At 48.4% G+C, this 7089-nt stretch overlaps 1 pseudogene; it reads left to right on the top strand.

Moving 5' to 3' along the window:
• The first annotated feature begins 1777 nt into the window (after positions 1-1777).
• LOC114565207 (piggyBac transposable element-derived protein 4-like) lies at positions 1778-3148 on the top strand (annotated as a pseudogene).
• Positions 3149-7089: the final 3941 nt, after the last annotated feature.

The raw sequence follows: 7089 nt of genomic DNA, 5'->3' as shown, positions 1-7089 counted from the left end.
TTTACATGTAAATTTGCATAGTTTATTTGAGTTATCTGATTTGACTTTTTGTATTGGCCTGGCGTTGTGCTTCGGGTCTCGGGGACTCGTGAATCAATGGTATTTCTCAACTACCGCGGCCCTGGCCTTCGGGTCACAGAGACCCATACGTTATTCAATGGTATTTCTCTACTGCCGCGGCTCTGGCCTTCGGGTCTCTGTGACCTGTACGTTTATCGATGGTATTTCTCTGCTACCGCAGCTCTGGCCTTCGGGTCACAGAGACCCGTGCGTTCTTCCAGGTATTTCTCTACTACTGCGGCTCTGGCCTTCGGGTCTCTGTGACCCGTACGTTATTCAATGGTATTTCTCTTCTACCGCGGCTCTGGCCTTCGGGTCACAGAGACCCATACGTTATTCGATGGTATTTCTCTACTACCACGGCCCTGGCCTTCGGGGTCTCGGGGACCCACACGTTTATCGATGGTATTTCTCAACTGCCGCGGCCCTGGCCTTCGAGTCACAGAGACCCATAAGTTATTCAATGGTATTTCTCTACTGCCGCAGCTCTGGCCTTCGGGTCTCTGTGACCCATACGTTATTCGATGGTATTTCTCTACTACCGCGGCTCTGGCCTTCGGGTCTCTGTGACCCGTAGGTTATTCAATGGTATTTCTCTACTACCGCGGCCCTGGCCTTCGGGGTCTCGGGGACCCACACGTTTATCGATGGTATTTCTCAACTGCCGCGGCCCTGGCCTTCGGGTCACAGAGACCCATACGTTATTCAATGGTATTTCTCTACTGCCGCAGCTCGGGCCTTCGGGTCTCTGTGACCCATACGTTTATCGATGGTATTTCTCTACTATCGCAGATCTGGCCTTTGGGTCACAGTGACCCATACGTTATTCAATGGTATTTCTCTACTACCGCGGCCCTGGCCTTAGGGTCTCGGGGACCCATACGTTATTCCATGGTATTTGGGGACCCTGGCCTGGCTTGTAGTAGGAACACAGAAATGGTAAGGGAAAGGGGAAAAGAAACAAACATCGTCCTCGTCCTACTAAACACTTTTATTATACACACATACACATATACACTGTTCACATTTGTCTTCTTGTTTTTGTCATCTTTGATTCTTCTTCTTCTTTTGGATCTTTGTACTCTTTGTACTCTGTTCAGCAGCCGGTTGTGATGCCGGCATGGCCCGTTGTGTGACTCTAAATTGGAAGCTGCATCGGGTTCTCATCCATGCGGCACGCAATGTCCCCCAAGTGGAAGAGGTAGAAGACACAGAAGAAGAAGACAACGACGACCACAGCGACTCCGACGACAATCGGTCATCTGGAGGTTGTGCTTCAGAGGAGGACCGAGACAAACACGACGACGACGGAGAGAAAGACTGCCGCGACGCCGACAACCACGACCACGACGCAGGAGAAGCCGACTATGACGACGCCGACAACCGAGACGAACGAGGACAAGAACGAAGAGAACGAGGAGAAGAACAAGGAGAAAAACAAGGAGCAAACGCAGCAGCACCCCAAGAGGGTGGACGGCAAAAGGGAGAAGAAGACAAAGAGGGCAAAGACGATGACGAGCAGGACGAGGAGGAGAGCGAAAGGTTTGTGTTCAGAAATGGTGAAATAGAATGGTCCTCCACGACGTATCATCCCCGTCGCCACACGCGTCCGCGACATACTCTCCACATTCGACCTGTTGGTCACGCGGCGCATACTAGAGATCGTGGTGACCACCACGAACCTCGAGGGCCTCAGGAAATGTGGCAATGACTGGAAATGACGGACATCACAGAGCTGCACGGCTACCTCGGGCTGCTGCTCCTCGCGGTGTGTACAGGTCCCGAAACGAGGCCCTGGGGAGCCTGTGGCACGAGGAGAGTGGCAGGGCTATTTTCCACGCCACAATGTTGCTCAAGCGATTCCATGCGCTCTCGCGACAGCTGCGATTCGACGACCGCGAGACAAGAGGTGCCAGACGAGCCTCGGACAAACTAGCCGGCCATACGATACGTGTGGGACGCCTGGGTGTGGCGGCTGCCTCGCCTCTACAACCCGGAACCAGACGTGACTGTGGACGAGTAGCTGGTTCCCTTTCGCAGTGTGTGTGTGTGTGTTTTTGTATGTTTTTGTAACTTTTTCATCGTCACTCTTTTCCTCCCATGCTCATCGTTCTCCTCCTTGTCCGTCACGTCCACCAAGGTCGATGCTCCTTTCGCCAGTACATGCCCAGCAAGCCCGCCAGGTACGGATTCAAGGTGTGGGTGGCCTGCAACGCTGGCTCCAGCTACCCGTGGAACGTGCAGGTCTACACGGGCAAGTCTGTGAGCGGCGAGCCCGAGGGGAATCAGGGTGCCCGCATGGTGATGGACGTGACCGAGGGCCTGCGGGGCCCGTGCAACGTGACGTGCGACAAATTTTTCATCTCCTATGAGCTGGCCCAGCGGCTCCTCCACAAGAGGCACCTCACCGTAGTGGGCACAAAAAAAGCCAGAGCTGCCGCGCGCCTTGCTCGACACCAAGGGTCGCGTGGTCTTCTCGTCCAGGTTCGCCTTCACGCCCACCGTCACTCTGGTGTCCTAAATGCCCAAAAGGAACAGGAACGTGTTGCTGCTGAGCACGCTGCACACGGGGGACGCGCAGGTCAGCGCCTCCAGGGCCGTCAAGCCTGACATCATCCTGCACTACAACAGCACCAGGGACAACCTGGACAAGCTCGTCGCCACGTACAGCTGCGCGCTGGCCGCCCTGTTCCACAACATCCTTGACGTGTCCGCCTACAACGCCTTTCTGCTCTGGCGAGAGCTCAGGCCCAAGTGGCTGCGCGGCAAGCTCAACAGGCGCAGGACCTTCCTCAAGCAACTGGGCAGGGCGCTCGTCACTCCGCTCATCTAGAGACGCTCGCGTCTCCCTCGCACGCAAGCTTCCGCCGCGCTCATCAAAGCCGTGGCGGCGAGGTCAGCCGCTGGTATCAAGCGAGCCCGACAGGACCAGCGAGGAGATGAGGACGACGATGAGGACGAAGACGATGAAGACGAAGACGATGAGGAAGACGATGAGGAAGACGAAGACGACAAGGAGGAAGCGGAACCGAGAGCGCCGAGAGTGCCCAGCAAGCGAAAGAGGTGTCAGCTCAGTCCAAAGAAATAGGACCGCAAGACACACACCGTGTGCGGGAGCTGCACACAGCCCTACTGCGCGGACTCCGTGAGACAGTAGCCTCTTGGTTTGAGCTTCGTCGATTTTACGCTGCATAAAAAAAAAAAACAGCGACATCAACTTTCCATTGCAACAAGGGTCCCGGGGACCCGAGGGACACAGGCCTCCATGAGGCCAGTAGCGAGAGACAAAAATGCCATTGAATAGGCAAGGGTCCCGGAGACCCCAAGGGCCAGGTAGTTGCCGCCACGGTAGTTGACGTGGCAAAGCATTCAAATAGTAGGCCAGGGTCCCGGGGACCCGAAGGACGAGGACGCGAGGCTAATACAAAAAGTGAACATAAAATAAGTGAGGGTCCCCGGGACCCGAAGGACAGAGGTCGCGAAGCTAGTAGCAATGCATAAAATCACAATAAGCCAGGGTCCCCGGGACCCGAAGGACGAGGATGCGAGGCTAATACAAAAAGTGAATAAACAAGTTCCCATGACACAAAGGACAATACAAGGGTTAAACGTGATAATTCAGGTTTTACAGCAACATAGTTGACTGACCACTATCATTTTCAGCATCTCACTGATAATTGTATTGAGAATAAACATAAGTAATACAAAAAATAACATTTCCCTCCTATTTTTGTTATTTAGGAAAAAAAGCATCAAGACCTGATGCGAAGTCATCTGAATCCAGCTCCAGTAGTAAGCGAATTTTTTTGGGAAGTAAAGCACAGCTACATCCATCCATACAACCAGCAGTGACAGTACAGTGGAAGCAGCCGGTGGAGTAGCCCCTCTACCATCCACTCCTCCAGTCCAGTCTTCTAATCCACATCAGGCAACCAGCACCATAAAATCATTTGTCAGCTCTAATCCAACACTTAAAGCAGAAATATGCTGGGCAACAAAAGTTGTAACCAGCCACTATTCCTACAAATCATGTGAGAATGCAGACATTTTCAGAACCATGTTTCCTGACAGTGATATTGCAAAGCAGTTTACTTGTGGGGAGAGAAAAGCAGCATACCTCACCACATTTGGGATTATTACTTCCCTATAAAAGCCAAGAAAGAGTCTGAATATGTACTTCTGTTTAATGAAAGTCTAAATAGGGAAATTAAGAAAAGCCAGCTTGACATGCTGATACGATTTTGGAATGATAACCAAGTAAAATCAAGGTACCTAACATCATTTTTCATGGGTCATCACACTTCAAAACAAATGCACGAGAAGGTTGAAAAAGTGCGTTTGGAGATAGGCTTCCAGAACCAGATTCAGCTGTCGATGGATTGCCCAAATGTGAATTTGAAGCTCTTCTCACTGGCCCAGCAGAACATTGACAAACAAATAGGCAAGAAAATGTTAAATGTTGGAAGTTGTGGATTGCATATACTACACAACTCCTTCAGAGCAGGGTGTGCATCCACGGACTGGGAGCTGGGAAATGCTCTGTCAAGCCTTAAATGGCTATTCAAGGATGTTCCAGCTCGTAGGGAGGACTACACAGAAGACACTGGTTGCACATCCTTCCCTCATGACTTCTATAGTCAACGGTGGCTGGAAAATGTGGAGGTGGCTGAGCGTGCCCTTCAGATTTTGCCCTCTGAAAAGGGACATCAGTGCTACTAAAATTAAAACTGTAACAGAGCCACTTACAAAGTCTTTCAAAACGGCTGAGATGATTGTGCAAGATGCCTTCCCAGCAAAGCTGAACTTCTTTCTAATGGTAGCTAAGGAAATCACACCGTTTTTGAAGTTCTACCAGACGGATAAACCCATGCTGCGGTTTATGGGCGGTGATCTCACAAATATGCTGAGGAGTCTAATGGAGAAGTTTGTCAAGTCCAGTGTCATGAAGGATGGAACTACCCCTGTAAAACTTCTTCAAGTTGACTATGCTAACTCAGTCAACCACATGGATGTCACCAAACTGATTGTCGGATTTGTCACAGAGCGAGCCCTTGAGGAGCACATGAAACAAAACTCCTCGGAGAAGCTGAGTCTGGAGTTTAGACGGAACTCTTTGAAAAGGCACCACTTAAATATCCACTTGTTAGAAGCCTGTCTGTCCTTGATCAAAAGCAAAGAGACAAGTGTCCAAAAACTCAGCACTGTTCTCCAACTCCTCGTGAAATCTGTCCGCATTGAAGAATAAAGCAGTGATGACATTCTGAGGAGTTTGGCCACTTTTATGACCACAATCTGAGGTGTGCCTCAGATTTCTTCAGGAATTTCAACCCACAGGTTGGAAGGTTGGATGAATTCTACCATGCCATCTCCGGGAGGTAGTAAAACTCGCCCTGCTCCTCTCCCATGGTCAAGCCTCTATTGAGAGAGGGTTTTCAGTTAACTAAGAGGTGATGGTGGAGAACCTAAAAGAGCATTCTCTGATTGCTCAGCAGATCATTCATGACCATGTGAACCATATTGGAGGGCTGCTCAACATGGTCTACACAAAGGAGCTACTCCTCTCTGCAGCTGCTGCCAGGCTGAAATATCACAACTATCTGGATGACCAAAAACGTCAAAAACAAGATGAGCAGACTGCTCAGAAGAGGAAGGGAGTAATGGAGGAGATAGCTGAGATCAAGGCCAAAAAGAAGAGGATGGAGGAGGACAGAAGGGCCCTCCTGAAATCTTCAGATAGCAATGCAGAGAAAGCTGAATCAGTTGGAAAACTCAGCTTCATCTCAAAGTCAAATGGTCTTCGCAGAGCTGCAAAAGAAAAACAAAAAAGTCTGGAGGCTGTAAAAAAACAGCTAAATGACAAGCTGAAGGAGCTCAAAGACACTCCTTCATAGGTCCTTAATGTACTATATGGCCTTAACGTACAATGTTCTGTGTTTAGTGCCATGCTAGCAGGCAGCTAGGCGAGCATTATAACGTGTGTTACAAAGTGACCCACGTTTGTCTCTGAAGTAAAGACTGGACTACAATAGAGCTGTTTGGAGCAGTTTGTGAACAGTGTTTTCTGTTGGAGATGTAAGTCCCTTTGGGGTGGACTTTGGGCTTTTTCACTTTGTAAACCTAATTTATAATGTGCACAAAAAGATCTATAATACAATAGCGGAAAGGGGAAAAGCCAAACAGCATAATAATAGCACTTTAAGTTGATTTGTTTAGTTTTTCAGTATCTAGTGTTGTATTTTCTTTTTTTGTTGTTTTTCAGGAGTGGATAAAGTCCACTGAAGTCAACTTTAAGTTTATTTGTTTACATTTACACATCTTGATGAGTTCATTATGTTAAATTAAGTTAAATATGCACTTTAAGGTTATAGACCATATACATAAAATTGGGCCTAATCTTTATAAAGCACACGTAGCACTTTTGGCCGTAGATACTTTTGCACTATTTTGTGTTAATTCTGTATGTTTGACAATTCAAGTTGTTTTGATTTCCACAATATTGTTAAAAAAGGTCAATGAGCTGAATCTGATTGACTGTCTACCTCAAAGACGAATGTTTGCATTTTTTTATATTTTCAATAAATTAAAGGTATAGTGGAGGATTTTCTTTTTCCGGGTGGATCATCAAGACTATTGGTCCTCCTGGTTGTCAATCATTCTGGTGATATGTTTACGTAGCTAAGGCCGTCGTACGTGCACGTCCCTAGCTTTCAGGTGTAACTGCTATATGTGTTGTGAGCTTGAGCTACGGTTTCAGCCATTCATTGAAGCATTGAAGCTTTTAGGAGAATATTTCACACGCTGGCGTGCGCTAAAAGCACAGGTTGGGCTTCCCACTGATGCCTCAGTCGTGAAGTTTCTACTCCACAGGTAAAGTTTGGCATGCTATTTGGAGAAATCCATTTAAAATCACTGCTAGTAAAAGTTGATATAAGCTATGATTAGCGATGCTAGCCCTGGCACAAGTCACGCACCGCGCACACACGGTAAACATCTCAATTTGTGAAAAAGTGCAAATCTTCTTTTGGAAAG

Source organism: Perca flavescens, chromosome 12 (assembly GCF_004354835.1).
Source record: "Perca flavescens isolate YP-PL-M2 chromosome 12, PFLA_1.0, whole genome shotgun sequence".
Lineage (NCBI taxonomy): Eukaryota > Metazoa > Chordata > Actinopteri > Perciformes > Percidae > Perca > Perca flavescens.
Note: the sequence above shows the minus strand (reverse complement) of the source record. Positions and strands in the feature narration are given on the sequence as shown.